The sequence below is a fragment of the Zootoca vivipara genome, chromosome 1, assembly GCF_963506605.1.
Source record: "Zootoca vivipara chromosome 1, rZooViv1.1, whole genome shotgun sequence".
NCBI lineage: Eukaryota > Metazoa > Chordata > Lepidosauria > Squamata > Lacertidae > Zootoca > Zootoca vivipara.
Genome location: NC_083276.1, coordinates 32,651,083 through 32,676,941, shown reverse-complemented (window position 1 = coordinate 32,676,941; position 25,859 = coordinate 32,651,083). Strand labels below are relative to the sequence as shown.

Here is a 25,859-nt window from a genome sequence, read left to right as displayed (position 1 = left end):
AGTTTACTTCGGTGTGAGGTTTCCAAATGCGGAGGGAGAGAAATCAATTATGATGGCAAAAGTGTTTCAGTGACCCAAAGGGACACACTTCAGACACGCTTCATATTACTTCTGGGTGGCTAGAGATCGCACGAGTGACTGCTCCCATATCTGAGTGTGTGTGTGTTTTTTACTAGATCTTACATTGATTCTGAAATAATATTTGATTAGTTGGCTAGAGAATGGTGTGTGTGTGTGTGTGTGTTTATTTTATCACTATTCCAGAAAGAAAGAAAGAAAGAAAGAAAGAAAGAAAGAGAAAGAAGGAAGGAAGGAAGGAAGGAAGGAAGGAAGGAAAGAAAGAAAGAAAGAAAGAAAGAAGTGCTAACATGTCAGCGTTCTGAGAGGCTGAAGCTACAACCCAACATCTACTTTCAATGGGACTTGAAAGTCCCATTGAACTAACTAGGGTTTACTTCAGAGTAGACGTGCATAGGATTGCACCATAAATGTGCCATAGTGAAATAGTAAAAATCAAACAAAAAAACACTACCACACACTCACGCCAAGGTTGCATTTGATTCTGAATAATGTCATGAAACTCAACTATTCATCTTTCTTCACAAAGAGGTCATACCCTTACCTGTTTCTTTGAATTTGCAGGATGCATCCACAGTGCAACTCTATAAAAGAGAAATATTTCCATTTTAGCATTCAACTTCTGTAACCTTTGGCAACATGTGTTATCAATGGCTCTTTGTTGTTAAAAAAAAGAGAGAGTAAAACTGTAAGCTATCCACAAGGATATGCAGGGCATTGCTATAGCAACACAGTCTGCCTTCCAGCACCACGAGAAAGGCTATGAATAAAAGATGGGGGTCTGAAGACAGCCAAATAGAAAAAGGGTGTTTCAGTCCTTCTAATACCTGACATTTGCAGTTATTTCGTTAAATGCAAAAACACAAAATCTTGGGACAAGACAGAGGATGATTAGACGTGAGTGTTGGCACAATGGAAAATGTCACTGCACAGTTTTGTACAGTTAGCATACTAAAGAAAGCAAAATACACCAATAACTGTATCAGTCAGTATGCAGTTATGATCAGGAAGAACAGAGAATTTGTTTAGACCAGATCTGAAAAATCTTGGAGCTTTACTATCATATATATATATATATATATATATATATATATATATATATATATATATAATGATTTGGTGAACATTAAATAGTATTCATTGCATACATAAAAACCTGTTTCAAATTACATGGCTTGTAAGACTTCACTCTTTTGTGTGTGTGCGTGAGGGTGTCATATGAAAGGTGTGTGTGTGTGTGTTTATCAATTTAAAGTTAATGTATGTTGTTGTACAGGGACATATTTACTTCATCAACTAAGCTCTATAGCTTTAAATGGGTTTCTTTTAACTAATTGGCTATTGCCTCTGAGGCCTCCCATCAAAATTTACTCTTTGTGTGTAAAATTATAATAAAGTCAGATGATGGTTCGGTATCAAGAGTGCCTCCTAACACCAACTTTTCCTAGGATACAATTTATTTTATTCTCTTACCATGGCAATGGCATCTACCTGAGAAGGTGCCGGAACTGAGTTCCAATGAGTTCCGGCTGGAAAAAAATCCCTGCTGCTTAAACACGTGTAATCTCTCAGTGGATTACATGAAACATAAAATGTTCATGAAAAAATACGGATAAAATCAAACATTAAAAGCAAGTTGACTTGAAATTTAATAAAATAAATGTAAATCTAGCAGATAAATGAAAAAAAACCCACACATACTGTATAATAAAATTACCTGTTAAAATTACATGTTTGGGTACACTGGCCTAAACAAAAACGTATTTAGCAAGTACTATACAAATAGTAACACACTGAATTTGGCCCAAAAACAAATTGGCAGCCAATGTAGATCTCTGAGCAGGAATGGTATATACTGGCAGGATCTTGTTTTTTGAGGGATTCTGCACTAACTGCGGTATCCGGATCAAGCACAAGTATGCATTACAGTAATCAAATTTTGAAGTTACCAGTGCCTAGACTATTGTGTTCAAGCTATTATAATGTTTAATATAGACTGCTATGGGCATTTGCTATATCCTGTTAATTCTTTGGAAAATAGTGTGTTTTTCATTGCTAGTAACAAACTATAATTGTGTAATCAGAGCAAGTATCAGTTCCGATAGCTGTCCTTCTCCCTCGCCTTCCCTTCATTGAACCATTGGATAATTTGTTGGTGTTTATAACCTCAAATGTATCATTTGCCTTACATATTTAAATACTATTTCCCCCTCCACATTAAAACAGAAATGAATTGAAGTCATGTTGCGCCATTTTTACAATCTGTTGTTGTTGTTAAATTATTAATTTCTTTAATCACTTCCTACAAGGCATCCTGAAGTGATTTGCAGCATATTTAAAATGTACCTATATAAAACAGTTATATATACAAAACCAGTTAAAACAAATGCACATACAAGAGAGATTTGGAGAAACGTGATTGCCTTACTCAGGGGTGCCCAAACTTTTTCCAAAGAGGGCCAGATTTGATGAAGTGAGGGCCGACCAAGTTGTTGAGTTTTTTTTACTTTCAATTTCCCCCCACAGTTGTTGAATAGATATTTGTATGTTATTTCCACTAAAATATGCAATTTATACATAGGCTACACATTTCCATGCATATTACTTGGATGGAAAACTCACTGCAAACTCCAGAAGAATGTGAATGCAGTCATGTCAGGAGCTGGCGTCAGAACTAGGTCAGCCATAAAACATCCGGTACCAGTGAAGTTGGGACCCAGGTGGCGCTGTGGTTAAACCACAGAGCCTAGGGCTTGCTGATCAGAAGGTCGGCGGTTCGAATCCCTGTGACGGGGTGAGCTCCCGTTGCTTGGTCCCAGCTCCTGCCAACCTAGCAGTTCGAAAGCACGTCAGAATGCAAGTAGATAAATAGGAACTGCTACAGCGGGAAGGTAAACAGCGTTTCCATGTGCTGCTCTGGTTTGCCAGAAGCGGCTTTGCCATGCTGGCCACATGACCTGGAAGCTGTACGCCGGCTCCCTCGGCCAATAATACGAGATGAGCGCGCAACCCCAGAGTCGGTCACGACTGGACCTAATGGTCAGGGGTCCCTTTACCTTTACCTTACCAGTGAAGTTAACTCTTTCTTAAAACAAAAACAAAACAGTGTAAGCCTAGTGATCACAACAACGCTTCTCGGTACGTCTTGCCCCAGTGAGACATTTGCGAGGCCTGAGGGGTGCACACCTTGATATTATGCTCCAGAGAAGGTGCCTCTCCTGCTGCCTCAGTCCAAAAACAAATCGTGGCCTGATATCATCAGGGTAGGTCAGTTGAACGTGCGTTGTGTTATTTATTTATTTCATATAATTTATATACCGCTTCAGTGTAGACAAACAAACAAACAAACCTCAATGTGGTTTACAAAAAGATTTTAAAAACCCAATAAAACAAATATTTACAACCATACAGTGGTACCTTGGGTTACAAACACTTCAGGTTTCAGACTCCGCTAACCCGGAAATAGTATCTTGGGTTAAGAACTTTACCTCAGGATGAGGAGAAGATATAGGGGAAGGATTAAAATAAACAAGGTAAATAAGGAATTAGGAATATAGTTGAAGCGTATGCTGATCTCATGATTTCGGACATGATTGAATAATTGAATGAGTGTTTATTTTTCTTTGCTGATTGTATTGCCTTTATTTATTATGTTTATGATTATTATAGTTATTATCATTTACATTATATTATTTGTAGTAGAAGCTATACGGTATTATTTTATGTTTTATTATGGTTATTATTTATATATGATTTTGTATATTATGTTTTTTACATTATTGTTTGGCTTTTTTGTACGTCATTATTTTTATATATGGTTTTTTTGGTGTTTTGTTTTTGTTTTTGTGTGTGAACGTATTTTAATTTAAATTCCAATAAAGTTAAAAAAATTTTTAAAAAAAATTAAAAAGAACTTTACCTCAGGATGAGAACAGAAGTTGCGCAGCGGTGGCGCGGCAGCAGTGGGAGGCCCCCATTAGCTAAGGTGCTACCTCAGGTTAAGAACGGTTTCAGGACATCCAGAACGAATTAAGTTCGTAACCCGAGGTACCACTGTACTTTAAAACATACAAAAGTTAAAATAATAAAATAGATTAAAATTACCTCAACTTTCTAGGCACCTGGGTAGGCTTGTCTAAACAGGAATGGTTTGGTCATGCGGGCGGCGACAAGAGTACAGTGAAGGTGCTTGCTTGGTCTCAGGAGGCAGGGAGTTCCAAAGTGCGGATGCTGCCACACTAAACAACTGAGGTCTTACCAATGCAGAACGGGTATTACATGGCACATGTTGTATCAGTGCCAATTCCGACGATTGAAGCTGTTAAGTGGGCACATGTGGTGTAAGGAGATATTGTAGGTAAACTGGTCCCATTTTGTTACATTGTTTTAGTAATGTTTTATGAAATGTATTGTTTGTTGTATACCCTATTTCTGTATCCCACCTAAATCTTCTCCGAATGTAGAGAGGTTTATAAATTCTGAAATGAAGAAACAAATACACAAATGATTTTTATGAGAGGGAGAGATTCTCAGGAAGCTGAAGCACGTTCAAAGCACTTCACTTCCCCCCATCCCCACCCACCACTCTCAGAATTGCAATAGTGGTCACATCCACACTGAACATTTAAAACACTCCTATACCACTTTAACAGTCATCCTAGGAACAGCCAAGTAATCATAGGAGCTGTGGAGACCCCTCACAGAGTGACCATTCTCAGCACCCATAATAAACTACAGTTCCCAGAATTCTTCGGGGGAAGAATGCTTTAAATGTCTGATCTGGATGTGACTCACAGGGACCTGAGTGTGATTAATGTGGGATTTGTTGTCACAAGTTGTGAGGATGGCCAGGAGCTTGGCTGGCTTAAACAAATAAACAAACAAAAAACAAAAGAGGAGAGGAGAGGCCCAGGAATGGTCATGAGCCATGGAAACTAAAAGTGGAGTCTCACAATTCAGAGCTAGTAGATCTCTGATTATAATAATAATTTCATTACAGTATTTATATGCCGCTCATCTGACTGAGTAGCCCTACTCACTCTGGGTGTCTCCCAACAAAATATTAAAAACACAATAAAACATCAATCATTAAAAACTTCCATGAAAAGGACTGCCTTCAGATGCCTTCTAAAAGTCAAATAGTTGTTTACCTGTTACAGGTATCAGAAGTGTGCATGCACACGAAAGCTCATACCTATGACAAACTTAGTTGGTCTCTAAGGTGCTACTGGAAGGATTTTTTTAATTAGTTGTTTACCTGTTTGACATCTGATGGGAGGGCGTTCCACAAGGCGGGCGCCACTACTAAAAGGCCCTCTTCCTGGTTCCCTGTAGCTTCACATCTTGTGTCTGGGCTGGATGATAGATTACTTAATGCCAGGCAAAAACAGTAGCAAGAAAGAAAGCTGTCTTGACCACTACTATTTATTCTGACCACCAGTAGCTGCCAGGGTCTCAGGCAGAGGTCTTGCCCATCACCTGGTACCTGGTCCTTTTAACTGGAGACTTTCTGCCTGAAAAATGAAAGCTGAACAACTGCTCTACAGCCCCTACTTGAGGGGCTCTGTCATGCTTTACTTGTGACCTTCCCACCTGCTTCTGAGTGCCCTATTTTGGAGCAAAAGTGCTGGACTGCATGGACCTTTGATCTGATCCAAACCAATTCTCAACCTGCTTATCGACTTGACTCCCCATCACTTTCCTCAGCTAATGATGTCTGTCCTAGTTGAACTGCCTCTTCCATCAAGAACTCCCTTCCCCTTTTACCAGTGCTCTGTTCAAATGTGACCTTAAACCATTCTCTTTTCTTTTAGCCCATAGCTGACACTGTCTGTGAAGTGCTTTCGGAAGCTCTATAAATAATGCTACTTCAAAAATTAAATGAGATGTATAACATGACACAAGTGATGATGGTGTGTCATAAAAGTGAATTCAATTGGGGCTGTAAGGGATGGGGTAGGAATTTAAAAAAACAAAACACAAATGTATATTTATATCCCCAATGTCATCTAATAGTCCTAAGATATGATCCAAAGTCAAGTGATTAATTTTGTTCCTGCAGAGCCGAGGATCATCCTTATAAATTGCTCTGCTGACCTTGATCATTGTCACTACGACCTTCACTAATTTAGGATGAGATATAAAATGATATTCAATATGCACATAAAATTGAAGTTTATTAAACTTTTGACCTTCTTCCATCATTTAATGAAATAGCAGGGGCTATGGATTGAAACATATGCTGCCAAAATGCAGCATTTTGAATTGTGTTACATCTGTAGGTCTTTGTGCTCCTGCAAATCCATCTAAATTGACTTTTGTCATGCTCATGCATGGCTCAGTGTTTTCAAATGACTTGCAATCAGCCACAGTTGTTGGTTGAAACCAGCCGAAGGAGATTGATATTGTGCTGCAGTTTGTGTATATAAGAAATTCCTATGATCAACGGAGAAAAGACTGTCATTCAGTCTAATTGTGGCCGGTACAATGTGACAATTACCGGAATGTGGGGGAGATAAATTAGTATAGTAATTTCTTTTAGGTTATTTTGTCTTCTGGGAAGCTTTAGAAAGGAAGAATGCAAAGATAAGTTATTTCTGACAAAAAAGCACTAGATTTTCCAAAGAATACCCAATGCACAAACACAAATTGCTGATAGATTAAAATAATTCCCATGGCGTCACTAATGTCAGCAGTAACTTTCCAAATTTCCATGTTTGGAACTAGAACATTTTGTCAGGACATTTCTGCATATATGAATACCAAGACGGTCTTCTTCCTTTTCTACCCAAGCCCTTTTCTCTTTTAGACTTATATTGCTTGCGCTTATAAAACCGTTCAAGGCAGAAATAGTATGGGGGTTGGAGATGTGGCTTAATGGAGTTCCATTTGGAAGGCTTGGCTGGACTGTCTCCAGTGAAGAGGAGAGGGAGCAAAAATGACCCCAAGGTGCAGCCAACTCTGCCATGTTAGCCTGACTGGACAAACGCAGCAGAGCTGGCTGCTGCCTTTCTTTATATATCCCTTTCCACTTGTTAAATAGAGTACGCAAGTCCAGCCCACCCGCTTGCAAACACCTCCTCTTCATGTTTGTTTATTAAAAGATGCTCGTCTGTTGTGTAATATGCGTGGTTGCTTCCTTGTAACTATAAAAAATGCATCCAAAAAGATAACTATGGCTCTAAAGCAGTGGTTCTCAAACTTTTTTCTCTGGGCCACACTTTGCTCGCACCACACCATAGCTGCCAAGTTTTCCCTTTTCTCGCGAGGAAGCCTATTCAGCACAAGGGAATTTCCCTTAAAAAAAGGGAGAACTTGGCAGCTATGCACCACACCGATTTTTTTTAATTGATAAGAAAGACATTGGAAAACAAAAAGAGACAAATCTAAGCAATGTCTGATTTATAGCATAGAACACAACTGCTTTACAATATAAATATGCAACATCCAGAAAGTATTAAAGAACGCAGCTACACAAGAACATGAATCATTCCCAAAATGTAATTGTTAATGAGCCTCTTACATAAGTGCCTTAAGTACCTAAGAGAGGTGTGAGCTTGCTTGCGCTGGGGAATCTCATCTATAGGTCTAATTTGAATCAAACAAACTCTCATCTCCTCATCAACACAAAGAAGCTGTTCTCTTTTCTGATCTTTCATATCTGTCAGAGTTTAAAATTCCTGTTCACAACAATGTGTCATGGAGAACCGTAGAAGAATAGCCAATGCTCTTGAATATCCTTTCATATTCTGCAAATTAAAATATATATATTGATACTATACTATGCTGTACTGTATTGTACTGTACTGAAATATTAAAATGTTTCTTTGATTGTCCTTGGATCTTTCTGCCACACTTGGCATCCTCTCCTGCTACACCAGTGTGGCACACCGCACCCTTTGAGAACCACTGCCCTAAAGTATAGTCTAATCTGAGAGCAGCTGATGAGGTACTCACTAGATAGCATAGGACTACAACTCCCATCAGCCCCAGCCAGCACAACAAATGGTAGTTCTGCAACATCTGAAGGGCATTATGTTGGCTAACCTGGGCTAAACAATAAACAAGAGTGGAATTTTGGATTGTAAGCTCCTTAGGACAGAGACTTTCGATTTTGTTTATCTGTATTTGCGGTAGTATTTATGTTGAAGAACTGTGTTTGTTATGCCATGTCCTCACACCCTCATGGAGGTAGCAAATGCTTTAAAGATCGCCTTAGGAAAGAAAAGCTAGTAACCATGTGAGAAACCATTGGCAATTTCCAATATCTTTGATCTGCTCTAAAGTGGCATATACCACAAAGCTGTTTTTGTACAGTATGTGAAACCAGAATTTTACATTTATCGCAAGAGCAGAACCAAGCTAAATGTGTGGTTTCTGTGGGAACAGAAAGCAGTGTGTTCTGACTGACCTTTTGTGGATAGGCCTGCAAGAAAACTTGACATAAATAATAGCAAAAATTATTACATTGAAAGACTGCAAAAGCCCCAAGAGAAGGCCTTAGTCATTGCAAAGTGAAGCAGCAGCATTGGGATCAAACTTATGGAGTAGGAGAAATTCACAAACGATGATAGTGAGTAGAAGGAAGACGGGTGGTTTAAGTTTGCTAACGGTAAGTAATTTTAAGGAGTTAGTGTGGCGGGAGAGGAATCTGACTAGGGAGTTCATTCCATCTACACAATGGAAGGAAAAGAAGCAGCTGTTATATAATCAGAATTCTGTTTAAATGCCTGCTGGAAAATGCCCGTGTGAACTCAATTAAAACGGAGTTCTTCATTACTGGTCACACAACACTGAACTCCTGGTGGATATGAGCTAACCATGTGGGACCACTAACAGTGACTCCTCTGAAAACCTCCGTGATTGGGCAGAGATGTAAAAGGGTCAGGTGGTCCTTGAGCAAAATAAAATAAAATAAAATAAAATAAAAAACTAATCCCCAAAAGAAAACCCCAACACAAAAATAAAGGAAGAAAAGGAATAACAAGCAAATACAAATGGCTCTCCCCTCCTCTGCCATTCCCCCCCTCAAAACAACAACCTTGTGGGATAGGTTAGGCTGAAATGACATCACAGTGGCTCACCCATGGCCGTCCAGCTTCACAGCTGAATAAGGATTTAAACCCGAGTGTTCTTGCCCTTAGGTATCTGACGAAGTGTGCATGCACACGAAAGCTCATACCAAAATATAAACTTAGTTGGTCTTTAAGGTGCTACTGAAGGAATTTTCTTATTTTGCTTGCCCTTAGTGATTGTGTAGGATGTAGGATTGTGTAGGATGTAGGTGACATCTGTTCACATACCATTTTGGGTAGAGGGCACATATGGGCTCACTTCTGGTTTCAGTTTCTGTAAAATGGGAAGATAATTAGGCACCAGGGACTAATGGAGAAACTATGAATAAAAAGTGAGAAATTCTAATCAGAATATTTTTGAGGCTCTGAATAGTTATTGTACAAAAACAGCATCAGTTGTTCCTTGTTTTGCATCCATAAAACACCAGAATAATTATTTAATAACCTTTAGGACCAACAAGCAAGCTCATGAGTTATTCTCTGTTACCTTCCACTTTGTAAGGTGACTTTGGAATCAAAAAGTCAAGCAGCTACTATTTGCTCTCCATTATACCTGCTCTGTTACTATGTACCTTGACCCAAATGAGGTAGAGTCTCGAGGTGAAGGAAAGGTGTAACTGAAGCACATATTCCCAAGGCCAGATAGAGATTATTTACAATTCTACCATCAATGTGTAGGCAGCAGATAGAGAATCTTCCACCTATTAGCTGTGTTAGATCTGAAGTCCTGAAATTAGTTAAAAATGAGTAGAAAGTAGTAAAGCTTTGACCCAAAAATTGTCATTAGCCTTAGGCAGACAATTCTTTATTTATTTCTTAGCCATTTTTCAGTCCCACCCCCCACTGAAATATTGGAATGCAAGAAACAAGATTGCATACCTTAAATGATTTTTAGGGTATGCAATCTTGTTAGATCCTCTTTTAAATTTTCTAAACAGTAGAAATGGCTGTCTCAGTTAATCACACAAAGTAATAGCATCCCTTGTGATATTTACCGCTACAGCACTATATGCAAAAAAATATGGAAATTAAAAATAACACCTTTTCTAAAAGACTGGATAAACAAAATGTGGGAATATACACTGATGGCAGAATTAACACACTATCTTAAAAAGAAACAAGGAAGACTAAAGAACAGACGAGTTCAGAAAAAGCTGGTTATGCTTATTGCAAAAGCTCAAGGCAGAACATTTGCTTTGTTTTAATTTAGCACTATGATATGAAGAAAATAACGGTAGAATAATTCTGTGAAAAACTCACTTTTCTTAAGATACAAGAACCTGTTTTGTAGAAATACTTGGAAACAATTATTTCCAGAATGTAGAAAAAGAAACTTAAAAAGAAACAAACAAGCCACCAGTATGACCGGTTTAATTAGTGGCGCTTGCAGTCTCTAATTTGCATTATTTTGTACTGCAGTCATACCTTGGAATTTGAACAGAATCCATTCCGGAAGTCTGTTCGACTTCCGAAACATTTGATTTCCAAAGTGCGGCTTCTGATTGGCTGCAGGAACCTCCAAGCCCTGTCGGACGTTCGGCTTCCAAAAGAACGTTCGAAAACCGGAACACTCACTTCTGGTTTTTGATCGTTTGGGAGCCAAAACGTTCGACTCCCAAGGCGTTTGGGAGCCGAGGTATGACTGTACATTAATCTGTAATTTTCTTCTTCTTCGTGTTTCATTAGAATGAAAATCATTTCACATTTTAAGGATAGTTAAAACAACGGAGGGCAGCAGGCTAGTTTAAGATGTGCAGGCCACATGACACAGCTTCATCACCTCTGTCTGCCACCACTCCTCGCCACCCAGAAGCAGGAATCTTGCTACTGCTTGGCACAGAATATGGGTGTTGCCCAACCTCTGTAAGGCAAAATGTCCCGCTGCCACTTCATCCTCCATTGCAGGTACACTCTGCCCCACATTGCCTCCACCACAATGAGTGTGGTGGGGGCATGGTGCAGGGGCAGACTCCTCAGGCCCAGATCTGCTTCCTGAGGCGACCCCCTCACTTCGTCTCATGAGCGATCTGGCCTTGGACATAACCCTGAGGACAGTGCATCCAAGCATACATAGAGTGCTTCTGTCACGACGGAGCAACTGCAGCATCCCCACGTTCAGAATCAAGAACCTGGGCTTATAAAGTGATGCCATTTCTTCCAACAATGATAGTCGCAGTGCACCTCTCTTTAGAAATTATGTCCTGACACCACCTCCTTTGCCAGCAAAATATCTTTTGAAAAGTAGAAAAGGAATAAAAAAAATATAAAGCAAAATATAAAGAGTCCACCATTCCATTAAGAAATGTCAAGGTGAATCCCTCAAAATGCTTGAAATTGTGTTTTCATTGCTAACTGCAAAATTCAATTTCCTTGTTGCTTGCTGTTGAACTTGATCAGATAATAGACTGTTTGTACTTTGCTTGGCATTTCTGATAGATTTGGTATTCGTTAAATATAAACATTTCTTACTTTTGTAGGATCATGTATTTTGATGGTAACTTCTGAGGACAAGACATTATTATTATTTGTATACTTTCCGTTCATGTATTAAAATGTATATGCTGCCCTTTAAAGAACAATGAAAAATGAAAACAGTTAAAAGCATCATGAAAGCAGCAGAGAAAACTGAGTGTTTAAAAGCCATACATTCTTTTGCTGCAGTTTTTGTTTTCTTTTGAAAACAAAAGATTCTTCTTTATTCTTTCGGGCCAGGCATATCTTTGCTGCAGTATATTATTTAAATTTAGTTTCTTTTCTGTCAAATTATACTCAAAGTAATATAACCAGTTACTAATTAAACATATAATAAAAACCCCAAAACCACATACAAGTAATATCTCAGTGGTTTAAATTTCTTTAAAATGATAAAAGAAGTATTTCCTTAGTGGTAGAAGGAGCCAAGGAATGTGTGCCACTGTAGAAAAGTCCCTACTCCCCTGAAATCCATTTCTGTGTAGACTATCCATTTCTGCTTCACAGGCATACTTGTCCAGGCAGAAGCCAAATCACTGCAGTTCAGTGATTTTCAACTGTTCCAGATGGTTCTAGCACAGTAGGCTATCTGGACAGGGATAGCCTAACTTCTGTTGTCTATGCTCAGATAACCTCTAGGTTAGATTACCACAATGTGTTAGATCTAGGGCTGCCTCTGAAGATGGTTCTGAAACTTCAGCTGGTGCAGAATTTGGCAGTCAGGTTGCTCACTGGGGCCAGACAGTTGGAGCATATTGCACTGATCCTGGCCTGACTGCACTGGTAACCAGTTAGTTTCTGTGTCCAATTCACAGTGCTGGTTTTGACCTATAAAGCATTGAACAGCCCAGGACAGCAGGACCTCAGAGTACCGCCTCTTCCCATCTGAACCAACTTGGACCCTACAGTCATTCTCTGAGGCCCTTATTTGGCCTCTCCACAAAAGGTCCAGAGGGTGGCAGCACAAGAATGGGCATTTTCTGCAGTGGCTCCCTCTTGTGGAATGCTCTCCCCAGGGAGGCTCACCTGGTGCCTTCATTGCATATTTTTTAGGTACCAGGCAATAATGTTTCTCTTCAACCAGGCTTTTGTCTGATTACCATTCCATGGCTTTTAACATGTGTTTGTAGGAGGGTGGGGGGTTATTGGCATGTTTTTATTTTATTATGTATTTTGCGTTCTCATTTTGTATTTTTGTGTTGTGCACCGATCTGTGATTTTTGGATGAAGAGCAGTATACTTTTTTCTTTTTCTTTTGAAGAACATAGGGATATAGGAAGCTGTCTAATGCAAAATCAGACCATTGGTCCATGTAGCCCAGTACTGTCTACACTTATGTGAAGCAGCTCTCCAAGGTATCAGACAGGAGTCTCTCTCAGCCCTACTTGGAGCTACAGTCATACCTCGGTTTAAGTACGCTTCGGTTTGAGTACTTTCAGTTTAAGTACTCCGCGGACCTGGAAGTGTTTACTTCCGGGTTCCACCGCACGCGCATGCGCAGAAGCAATCTGTGTGCTTCACGCATGTGCAGAAGCGCTCTGTCGGCGTTTCGCGCACGCGTGCTATAGCTGCTCGGATTAAGTACTTTTCGGGGTGCGAATGGTACCCCGGAACTAATTAAGTACTTAACCCGAGGTACCACAGTAAATGTTAATTTTTTTCATCTACAATACTGTCTTATTTATTTTATAGTACAGTACATCGATTATTGCCTTCATTTTATGGATCAATGGTCTCATTATACAGTAAAATTCGTGTTAAATTGCTGTTTTAGGGGGCGTTTTTTCATCGTCTGGAACGGATTAATCCACTTTCCATTACTTTCAATGGGAAAGTTCGCTTCAGTTTAAGAACGCTTCAATTAAGTACTTAACCCGAGGTACCACTGTACTGGGGATTGAACCTGAGATTTACTGTACCACTGAGCTATGGCCCTTCCCATGGAAGGGGGAAGAGAAATTGTTGCACCTTATGAAATAGTACAGGCATACCGAATTTCTGTTCCATACCTGCTACCGACAGCAGCAGGGGTTACACTAGAACTACTGAACTATTATTTTCCAGACTGAACCCTGGTCTGAATACGCAGTACTAAGATGCTAAATATAAAAATAGGATATGGAAGTGATTTGAGTATTCTTGAACTCCTGTCCTGACCTTTTTTTACAATTACCACACTAAATGATTTAATTTTCTCTAATTATGCCAAATTATATGACACACAGAGTAAGTTTTCATTAGTATCTGTCACACAGAGAAAGCTGTTCTTTATTTTCCCACCTCAATTGGCAATAAATAGTCATTTCCACATGAGAATGACGTCTCTCTTGTGAGTGTTTTAAATAGTTCCCTTTATGTATGTGAATTTTATGACGTTTAGTAAAATAGATTTATTTATTTTTTGCAAAGGGCAAAGTATGTCAGAGAATGAATTAGTTTAAAAGATGTACATTCTAGTATGTAGGAATAACAAAAATGTTGGCAGTGTACAGATTTACGAACAACCCCCCCCCCATAAAACAGTAAAAGCTGTTCGACAGTGGAATGGACTCCTTCAGGAGGTGGTGGAACTCTCATTCCTTGGAGAGGTTAGACAGCCACCTGCCATATATAATCTAGTTGAGATTCCTGAATTGCAGGGGGTTGGACTAGATGACCCTCGGGGTCCCTTCCAACGCTACAATTCTATGATTCTATGAAAGGCTTCCACAGGATGCTTACTGTCAGGAATCCTGACACATGCAACTGCTTGGGATCCCGCGCAGCCTCCAAGTACAGAGGGCAGTAGAGAGAGTTAGTACACCTTTTTGTTGTGATTATTCCAGTTTTGTTGTAAACTTCAGGCAGAAGGATTCTCCTGTGACAGCCAATAACTTTCCACTTCCCTGGCTTTAATCATTACGACATCAACAAAATTGTTGGCCAGTGAGCTTGTCAACAAGGTCTGGTTGTGGGGTGGCATGGCAGCTGTCGTGGCCGGAGGGTGGGAGGAGATTCCGTCCTCACGAGATCACTGCAGGCGCTAGGCCACATATGGCCTGGCAAGGGGCAGGGGGCGCAGACCTTTAAAAGGACTTGCCCTACTCATCTTCCTTCATGCCTTTCCTCAAGTGGAGGAAAAACGTTCCCAAACCACACTCCCTTGATGACTGTCTAGAATAGGGGTAGTCAACCTTTTTATACCTACCACCCACTAATGCATCTTTCTTGATGGTAAAATTTTCTTACCGCCCACCAGTGCTTGATGGGAGGAGGATTCATGCTTGTGCCGTAGAACCCCCTACCGCCCACCTAGAATCCTGAAACGCCCACTAGTGGGCGGAGGGGACCAGGTGGACAACCCCTGGCCTAGGAGCTTCGGCTAGCAAAAAATGTTGCAGCCCAGCATCTGAAGGAACGTGTTGAAGGAACCTTGCTGATGCCCTGCAAGCCTCCCCTTACCTGCGTTGCGTGGCAGCACCTGCAAAGCACCTGCAGCAGTGCTGCTTCTTCATGGAAACTGGTGACACTTCTCCAATGGAAGCGATGGGAGGGGGGACATAAAGGCACATCTCTTGGACATAAAGGCACATCTCTGCTGCTCGAAGTGGCTGCCACACTCAGGGCTGTCTTAAGCCTATCTGGCGCCGTGGTGAAGGGATCCCTCGGGCGCCCCCCACCCTTCCCTCCCATCCGCCTCCTCGGTGGAGTGCAACAGGAGGTCCCCACTGTGACAGAGCTTCGTCAGCGGAGCATGAGGCTCTTAATCTCGGGGTCGCGGGTTCGAGCCCCATGCGGAGCAAAAGATTCCTGCATTGCAGGGGGTTGGACTAGATGACCCGCTGCCTGAGGAGAAAGCAACTCACTCAACCTTCACTACTGCGGGGAGCTGCTGGAGCCTCTTCATCAAGGTCCTCTCCTCTTCTTGCAGAATCAGCGAGACTCCTGCCTAGAGTGGCAGCAGGCGCCTGCTGCCACTCTAGGCAGGAGTCTCGCTGGTTCTGCAACTCGCTGCTACTGCCGTCACTTTTGCCGCCTTGCATGGAGCACCTGGCCGCCGCGCTCAGCTGGACACCAGCCGTTCGGCGCCCCTGGTGGCCAGGCGCCCTGGTGCATCGCACCACCCAGCCCAGGCCTAGAGATGGCCCTGGCCACACTCCACCTCATGGGTGGGCCCAGAGGCACGGCGTGGGTGGGGCAAGGGGGGGTCATTGCCCCAGGCACAGTTTTCTTGAGGGCGCATTTGGCTCCTCACACCGCCCCTGCCAGCCCCAAGCTGCTTTGCGAGTCTGATCCCACAGCCTCGCAAAGCAGCATGGGGCTGGCAGGGTGTCGTCAAGAGGACGCAACAGGAATGTGGCCTTCAAATCACACTGATTGGAAGAGCACGTGCCTGTCCTGTTGGGTCTTCCTCATGTTGCCCTACACACCATGCCCCCCCCCCAGGTGCGCCCGCCCCAGGCACCATGAAGACACACTCCACTGCTGGATGGGCATTGGGCCAGTCCTGTTTAATACAGTCGTACCTCGGAAGTCGAAAGGGATCCGTTCCAGAAGTCCGTTTGACTTCCAAAACATTCGGAAACTAAATTGCGGCTTCTGCAGCCAATCAGAAGCAGCAGAAACCCCTTTGGAGGTTCGGGTTCCAAAAGAGCATTTGCAAACTGGAACACTCACTTCCGTGTTTGCGGAGTTTGGGAGCCAAAACGTCTGAGTTCCAGGACATTTGGGTTCCAAGGTACGACTGCAGTGAACTCTTAGGGACATTGTGTGGCAATACCCCGATCCCTCCCAGAGTAAATAAAGACACTGGACAAATTGCATAGGGTTAATGGGTGTTAAAAGGCCACAACTTTATTGATTACGGATGTAGAGAGGTATTGGCTTAGGCATCTAACCATCTATATCCGACTCCAGCCCGCTCTGCTGGCAGTCTGTGAAGGGTTTACCACCGTTGCGTGAGTCCTGCGATGCACATCAACTAGGCCTCACCCTGGGGCCACCGCTAGGGGGCGTGCCTTTTGGCCCTCACCTACCATGGCTTCGGACTTGGCCACGCCCCGGACTCCTTAAGGGAGTACCCTTCAGCATTTTGGGGGAGGTGATGGCAGCAACCTCCCCCCCCCACCTGTAACCTTTCAGAGATAATCCAATGCCTACTGCCAAAAACCAAAGTTGTGACGAGTTGCTACGAGGTAGGCGAAAACCACCAGGCCAGAGCCAATTCACCAAGTGGGAAAATTCCTACCAGGCCCCTCAACGGCGACCAACTGAGGTCCATAGCAATGTCAAAAAGAAGGGCCCTGCCTAAAGGGAGGGTGGGCAGGAAAAACAAAGCGGCTGGGGGTCAGGAAAGAGAATGAATCCCAGCTGCACGCTCACTTAAATTAGCGAGCCACGCCCCTTGGAGTGTCCTGATTGGACACGCCAAGGGAGCACCGCGTCTGGGAGCCAGCCAATGGGCTGGGAGAATGACAGCCATTCTCCCAGCACGTGCTCAGGCTCGTGGTTGCCCACAATCTCCCCTCCTTCTACGGCGGAAGGGACTGAAGCTGATCACAACAATTGTTTTCTTTAAACTATAAACATGAAAAGTCCCACTTCAGCAAATCTCTCCCCTCCTTTCTCTTTTCACACACAAACAGAGTAAAGGGAGGGACCACTGTCACTTCTGGGCAGTGTTTTTTTGGGGGGTGGGGTGGGGTACTCAAAGGTATGCAGTAATTGCCCCTTTTTCTCTGAGAAGAAAAGCATTACTTCTGAGTGTGATGTCACGCTAGTGGCTACTGATTCTAGCATGAGAATAAAATCTGGTTTTATTAATTGTCTGGAAAGCCCTGCATTGGCTTCATATTGTGAATGTTTTAAGTCTAGAAACAGGCAATGGGCTTAACAAGTGTTTTCTCCTTGAATGCGTATGCAAAGAATGTCAGGCATGCAATGTCTACACATATAATTGCTTTACAGATTATATTAATTTTCTTTTATTTAGCTGGAAAGTGCAGAGTTCAGTGTAGTTCAAGGAAAGCACTGTTGTAAACAGCTAGCTTAAATGCAAGCAGTGTAAAGAGCAGCCGCTTACAGAAATCTAGCTATAGATACTAAGGCCTTATGCTGCTTTGCTATGGATCACACATAATTGAATCATGCTCAATAGAAGGCCATTACAAAACGGGGATGATTTGCAATGCTAATGTGGCAAAGACAGCTGTCACTGGGAATTAAATATGTTTATTGAAAGCCTGAATAAATGAGGTGTCTATTATCTTCTGGCTCCACTGCTGCCCGCTTAAGAACACAAATATATGTTACTGTCTCAATAATCAGCTCTGTTTTCTCTTTAACTCATAGAAATATGAAGAAGATTGAAAGCAGAGTGGAGGGCATATAAAAAAACAACAACAGTGGAATGACTAGCGGCTACATAAAGGGAAACAGACAAACCAGAGCTGTAAAAGTCTACTGTTGGGGGAAATGGTTTTTAATTACTAATATTTTTGTTTAAAAAACATTCTTTTTGCGAAAACATGCCAACTTCATTTATATGAACCAGAACAATCACTTGTGAAATTCCATGAATAAGATCAGTGATATTTGGGGATGGGAACTCCAGCCTTCCCCCATCCAGCACTCTTTCTCTGCTAGGGACACGGGATAAATTTATTTGATTTGCATTTTAACACAAACCTTCCTAGTTCACACTTCCTTAAGCCAAGGTGTGAACCAAAAGGCAGCTATCCCTCTGAACTGAACTCTGGGTTTGTGGTCCAGCAACAATGGCGGCACCCAAAAATGTGTGTGCTCAGGGAAAGTGCACACTCAGGAAATGTGCACAGTGGTGAAAACAACATACAAAACCACACCAAATTAGGGGCGATTCCTTGCAGAAATATACATATCAGGTAAAATTGGATTTTTGTGCAGCCAAATAATAATAATCAATCCTTCTCCCGCCCCCAGATGCAGGTACAGTGGTACCTCGGTTTTTGAGCATCTCAGAAGCTGAACATTTCGATTTTCGAATGCCGAAAACCCAGAAGTAATTGCTTCCGTTTTCAAACAGGCCTTGGAAGTCGAACGGCTTCCGTTGTGTGTCCCCCCCCCCCAAATTTTTTTCCTCCATTGACTTTGCAGACCGCCATTTGCGCCTTGGTTCTTGAATGTTTCAGAAGTCGAACGGTCTTCCAGAATGGATTATGTTTGACAACCGAGGTACCACTGTATAGGTAAACTGTTCTTAAGAAACATAAGAAATGTAAATAAACTCAACTCAACAGGTTTAACCTGCCCCCAATTTCTTCTACCACCCCGAACCTTACTCTACTTCCTGCCACCTCGCTCCTCAACTTTACCTCCCTTGCCTGCCCTGCAACTCTTGCACACTCCTTTTACTGCCCTCATCTACTCATCCCCACAACTTTTTCATGCTGGGTAGTATAAGGCAGAGCTTGTTCTGATAAAGTTCAGTCTCTGCCCTTTTCTTCACCTGCAGCAGCAGTCTCTGTGAGGGGAAAGCGAGGCAGAATCCACCCATTCTTTCCTGAGGAGGGCGGAAGGGTGGGATTAAAAACAAACCAGAAAGTGAGCAAAACCAAAGACTGTAAATTCCTGGAGTGTCTTGCTGCAATGGCTTTACCGTCCTGTTGGTTATGTTGACATGCACAGTTCACTGGTTTGCATCACATCCATTAGAACCTTGGACACATCACCACCATACATTTAAAGGACCATTACACCGTTTTAACAGTCATGGCTGTTAACAGTCATGGCTGTTATGAATCTTGGGAACTGTAATTCGTGAAGGGTGCTGAAGGTGTGGATATGGGCTTTGATTGTGCATGTTGAGTCTTGTTTCATGCCTTGCCTTGTTCCTTCTTTCTTTGCCAGGAACGTGAAGTTCAGAGTTCATGGTGCTCTGCTTTCCGAATTCCTGATCCTTGTTTTGTCCGTATACTATACCCATTCCTGCTTTGAATCCTGTTTCCACCTGTATTCCTTTTTTATATTGTAAGTTGCTTAGAGCTACTTTGGTAAGGAAGCCACCAATTAATAAACTAGGTCAGGTTTTCACATTCCACTGCATTGTATGAGTCTTGTTAACCTGCTTTACTAATGGACCCCTCTATTTCTACTCCTGTTTTCTAGCCCAGCATCCTGTTCTCACAGTGGACAACCAGATGCCTATGGGAACCCTGAAAGCTGGACATGAACACAAGAGCATTCTGCCCACCTGCTATTTCCAGCAACTGGCATTCAGAGGCATACTGCCTCTGAAAATGGAAGTAGAAAATAGCCTATCATGGCTAGTAGTCATGAATTTTTCTAATTCTCTTTTAAAGTCATCCAAGTTGGTGGCCATCACTGCCTCCTGTGGAAACATGTTCCACATTTTAACTATGTGCTGCATGAAGAAGGACTTCATTTCTTTTGTCTTGAATCTTCCAACAATTGGCTTCATGTGCATCAGTTCCTGGAGAGGGAGAAAAACTTTTCTCTATCCACTTTCTCCATGCCATGCATCATTTTATCATGTCATCTCTTACTTGTCTTTTCTCTGAACTGAAAGCTGCAACCTTTCCTGGTTAGGGGCGTTGCTCCTTCCCCTTACATTTTGGTTGCCCTTTTCTGAATCTTTTCCAGCTCAACAATATCCTTTTTGAGGTAAGGCAACCAGAACTGTACATTATGTTAACTGGATCACTTCTTTAAGCTTGTTGACCCTCTCAAAGAACTCTAACAGGTTTGGGATACAGAACTTGTCTTGCAGAAGCCATGCTGGCTCGGCTTCAGTAAGACTTGTTCTTCTATATGCTTGGTTATTTTAATTTTAACAATACTTTACACCATTTTTCCTGAGACAGACATTAAGCCAACTGGCATTTCATTTCCACAATATCCACTGGATCCCTTCTTTAAAAATTGGTGTTACATTGGCTACTTTCCAGTCAAGTTACAGAGACTGATCTGAGGGACAAGTTACATCTCTTTGCTACTAGATTAGCAATTTCACCTTTGAATTCTTTGAGAACCCTCGGGTGGATGCCATCCAGACCTGGCAATTTTTCAGTTTTCATTGTGTCTAATAGGCCTGCTTCATCTCTCACTACTACTATCTGCCTAAAATTTCCCAGAATCCCTTCCTTCAAAAGATAGTTCAGGCACTGAGATCTGTCCTTTATCTTTCACTGTGAAGACAGATGCAAAGAATTCATCCAGCTTCTCCTCAACCTCCTCATCTTCCTTGAATCCACCTTTGACTGGCTTTTCATCTAAGGGTCTCACTATCTCACTAGATGGTCTCCTGCTACTAATGTGTTCAAAGAACTTCTTATTGATGGCCTTAATTATTTTAGCAATATTATCCTCAATTTTTTTTGAAGCATCTATCTCAAATCATGTCCCACACTGGGAGATCCAAATAAAAATATTAGGCTTGTGCTATTTTGCTGTCACAGACATTTTGAGATAAACTTGGGAAATAAACTAAACTTCAACAAGGTCAATATTTTAAGTTTTCTTGTCTATAATTTGGCTGCTATATGATTTGAAAGCTATTTAGCTGGCAACAGCTAAATAGAAGGCGTGCTGTGAATTTCTACTAGAATGCCTTTAATGGATTCAATATTTCCTTGGCTCCATTTATGGATCTATGGAGGGTCCCCCCCCCTCCATTTTTTAAAACATAGAAAAGAAAGCATTTCATTCTTTGCTTTTAGGATTGTGTGGGTGACGGATGCCACCTATATAGTTATTCTGTTCAAAAATGATTGTGTAAAACTGCCTTAGGTGCATTGCTTAAGCCTTTTGCTTCAGAGGAGTCTTCTTGTCTTCAATGACCCTGTTCCTGGGTTATAGATTTAGAAACTATAACTATGTTATACTTCCTCAGGCGCAAGTGTTCCTGATAGACGTTTTATAACATGTTTAAACATAAAGTGACCCCCCCTTCTCTTTGCATGTTGTTTTCACACTTTTATTGTATTTAAGGAGTTTGACTGACACTGGAAATTATAGTTTGTTCACAAAACTCCATTGAGGAATGCATATGGTGCTGAAACTGAAAACTAATGGCTCCACAGGATGAAGTTTCCTTGATTTCTGCTCCCCTGCCCCCAACGCAAGAAAGTTTGTTGCACCCCTGAAAAAATGGATGTGATTCAAACGCTAATGGTGTCTCATGCAATTTTGCACATGCATGCTATTTCCTGTTTCTGCTATGTTGTGGAATGTTCTGAGCATGCCATGCGGATGTGTGCAACAAATGTCATAGAATCATAGAGTTGGAAGAGACCACAAGGGCCATCCAGTCCAACCCCCTGCCGAGATGTCAGAGATGTGCAGTGGGAGCCACTGGGTCAGAGTGAGTTAATGGATTTATTTTTAATTGGGAGTGATCAGACTTTAGCCAGACTCTGCAATTTGCAAATACAAAATGTTTGCCATATGCCATTTTCCACACTGCAGTTCCTTAAGGGAAATGGCATGTGGGGAACTTTATCTCTGCAAGTTGCAGATTTCCCAAACCTGTGCCATCTTTTCCATCCCTTCTGCTGAATGCATGCTCAAGAGAAGGAAGTGTAAAGACAAAGTCAGGCTCATGGAAGACTACTTGCTAGCTTTGTCCAGATATCATAGAGACTGAATGAAGAATTAAAACTCTTCCAGGTCCCTGATCAACACCTTGCCCACTGGATCATTATGGCTCCCATTTCATGGCATGGTTCAGACATAATGGGAAACCATTGTTTTCCAATTCATAACTCAGCCATGATGAGTCTGAGGCCTGCATGCTCCCTTCACCTTCTCCTTTGTGCGCTGGAGGAAGAAACGGGGCCATTTTAAAACTAAACACTGGTTCCCCTCCTTTCTCTATGAAATCACGCCAAGTTGCTTTTCAACTGACAGAGGGAAATATATGGGGGCTCTGCAAAAGGAGAGGTAAACATATGCGGACCTTGGAGAGGGAAAAACAGTTTTGGGGTGTTTTTAGCCAACAAATGGCAGAAAGAAAAGTTAGATAGTGCCTCCTTCTCTGTTCCCCTTCCTCCAATCACAGGGTCCCCACAGATGCTTTTCACCGAAAATCAAGACCATTGAAACCGCACAGGCTTCCTGGGTCTAATGTCTACTTTGGCCCAAAGTCCATTGGGATCAGTGAAAGAGATGGTTCTTGAATCTGCATTGGGTTTTCTCATATAGGTTTCACTCATCTCAGTGCTGTTAAAAAGAGGAAACTCCCATGAGAAATTTTGTGAATCTAATTGAGATCATTTTAATTTCCATCAAAATGCCTGTGCAGGTTTTACCTGAGCAGGGCCATTTAAACCCCCTCAAGATGTAGGGTTTTTTTTGGGGGGGGGGAATCAGTTGAGATATGGAAAAAGAACAAGCAAACCCAAATAAACAACCTGAAAACTGTTTGCTAATCTTATTGGCACTCACTCACAACAAATGTTTTGCGAGAGTAGAACTCTCCAAAGCCATTCAAACTAACTTCAGACAAAACCTTGTATAGATTGTCGCCTTTACATTGTGTCATTTGTGTGTGTGCATGTATTCTTTTGCTTTTTATTTTGTTAGTATATTTGTAAAATTAATTGTTTATTTATTTATTGGAAGCATTTTTTTACCCTGCTCTTCATCCAAAAAGGCGCACAGCATTGCTTGACACCAGACCCTGCTTGCAGGCTTACAGCTCAAATCACACAACTCTAAAGGAAAAAGGGGTGAGGTGAAGAAGCAAATTCTGGCACCAATCCTTAAAGTTAAATATAATGACCATTATATTGTTTAGATTTTTTTAAATTACATATATAAGATGTCCTGAATGTTTCATTCCAAAAATGAAAAGGGAAATACAAATCCTTCAGCATAATTGAAAGGTTGTATGCATTTCCTGCCAACCTAGCAGTTTGAAAGCACGTCAAAGTGCAAGTAGATAAATAGGTACCGCTACAGCGGGAAGGTAAATGGCGTTTCCGTGTGTTGCTCTGCTTCACCAGAAGCGGCTTTGTCATGCTGGCCACATGACCTGGAAGATGTACGCCGGCTCCCTCGGCCAATAACGCGAGATGAGCACTGCAACCCCAGAGTCGGTCCCTTTACCTTTACCTTTATGCATTTGATTAAAGGTGATGGGTATTTCATTCCATGGGAATAAGATATTTTTGCACATTAAGAGAGACACGATTCATATCTATATCTATATCTATATCTATATCTACCGTGTTTCTCATATTATAAGACACGTCTTATATTTATTTTTTCCTCAAAAAAACACACTATGGCTTATTTTCAAGGGATGTCTTATTTTTTTCCTCCTCCTCCTGCCGCGGCCGGCATTGCTGCTGCTCCTATCACTATGTCTTATTTTCGGGGTATGGCTTATATTCCTCGAATGCTTAAAAATCCTGCTATGGCTTATTTTATGGGGATGCCTTAAAATATGAGAAACAGGGTATATCTATATCTATATCTATATCTATATCTATATCTATATCTATCATCTATCATCTATCTATCTATCATCTATCATCTATCTATCATCTATCTATCTCATCTAATTTCTGTGGAGGTATAGACAAAAAGAAAATATCTGCACAGAACTAGAGTTAGCCGCTTGCCCCAGGGAGCGATGGAACAGGCTGGGGTGTTGAATGATACTTAATTGCGAGGCATCATTTGTGAAGCATGTAGGAAAGACCTAGACAATTTGGTCCCATATAATGCTAAATGCGTCCAAAAGGCCACATGATAATTTACTAACTGGTACAAGACTTTGCTGGTGCTCACAAGTTCTGGATCACCCTTGTACAAACATTCTTCAAAGGCGAGTCGGATCATGGACCAACCTAGCCCAGTTTGGTCAATACTGTAGTGACTGGCGGCAGCAGCAGCAGCAATCCAGGGCTTCAGGCAGGAGAAGTGTTACCTGGAGATGCTGGGGATTGAACCAGGGACCTTTGCATGCAAATCATGCGAAGTCCAACAAACATGTGCTCTGCTGGGCCTGAGCTGCAAGTTGAAAGTTCTCACGTGCCAGAGAGTTAGTTTGGACGGGAAGTGCTGTTCCTTCAGCACAGGAAGTAAGGACAGCTCCTTGCTGCAGTAGGTGGGTCATTTCAGCAGTAGAATATATGGCTAGGGTTGCCAGACTCAATAGAGGACAGGACTTCTGTGCCTTTAATTGCCCTGCTCTCTTTTGAGTCTGGAAACCTTAAAGAGAAACCAGCAGACCCTTTGTTTAATTTCCAAGCAAAGGGTCTGCTAGTTTCTCTTTAAGGTTTCCAGACTCAAAAGAGAGCACGGCAATTAAAGGCACAGAAGTCCTGTCCTCTGTTGAGTCTGGCAAACCTATATATGGCCAGCCTCTGCTATTTTGCCTGTGAATTAAAGGAATAATGCTTGCAATTGTCAGGCAAGCTCTACGGACTGTAACGTGATATCTTATTCTAAGCTTCAGAACGAAATGTATTTAGGCACAAACCCTATTTTAGTAAAGTTGCTATAAAAAAATCCCTTGGCTTTTCCCAAGCATGTGTGTAAATCGAGTGCATTCCCCCTCTCCCCATTCCACAAACAACCAGCCATCCTCAATATGTGTATAGAAACATGCTAATATAAATTAATGCCTTTTAAAATCACTGTAAACTCTGTTTTCTGTAATTATAACGAGCCCTAGAGTTCTAACCATGCAAGAGTAATTTTTTTTAGTCTGTTTGCCATTATTGTCCTTTTGATGTGTTTTTTTTTATTTCAAAAACTACATCTAACTTGAGCAAACAATGTTAAGTGGGGAAACAGATGTGATTAAATAGCCTGTAATTATGTCTTTAGTCATCTGTTAGCATCACAAGGCTTCTCCTGCTAGTATGACCAGAAAAAATGACCTAACTGATTTCCCCAGCAGCTTTGCCAGAGACTGATGTAGAATAGATGGCCTTATTAAGCAATCAAAAAAAAAATTCCAGCCATTACAGTGGAATAGTAATCAGCACTGTTTATACTATTCACACACTTGCCCCACAATACACAATCAGGCCCATGAATTCTGCTAATTGGGTACCTTCTGCATCCAGAGGTGCCTACTATAGGAGACAAAAGGGACGAGGAAATTAGTGTTTGCGGCAATTAGTTTTTCTGTCTAAAGGCTTAGCCCAGTTGAGGGAAGCCCTGCTTCAGACATAGATTACTTTAGCAACTGTGGCATTCAAACATCCTGCCACAAACCTAATTTGTACTTTCGAGGTGTGTGTG

General features: G+C 41.7%; 1 long non-coding RNA gene across 1 annotated transcript in view; it reads right to left on the bottom strand.

Annotated features, from left to right (window-relative positions):
* Window positions 1-25,859, bottom strand: part of LOC132592565 (uncharacterized) — a 38,095-nt gene that overhangs the window by 4,061 nt on the left and 8,175 nt on the right. The window contains exon 2 of the long non-coding RNA XR_009558074.1: window positions 623-662. This is a non-coding gene — a long non-coding RNA (uncharacterized LOC132592565). The remainder of the gene's footprint in view (window positions 1-622; window positions 663-25,859) is intronic.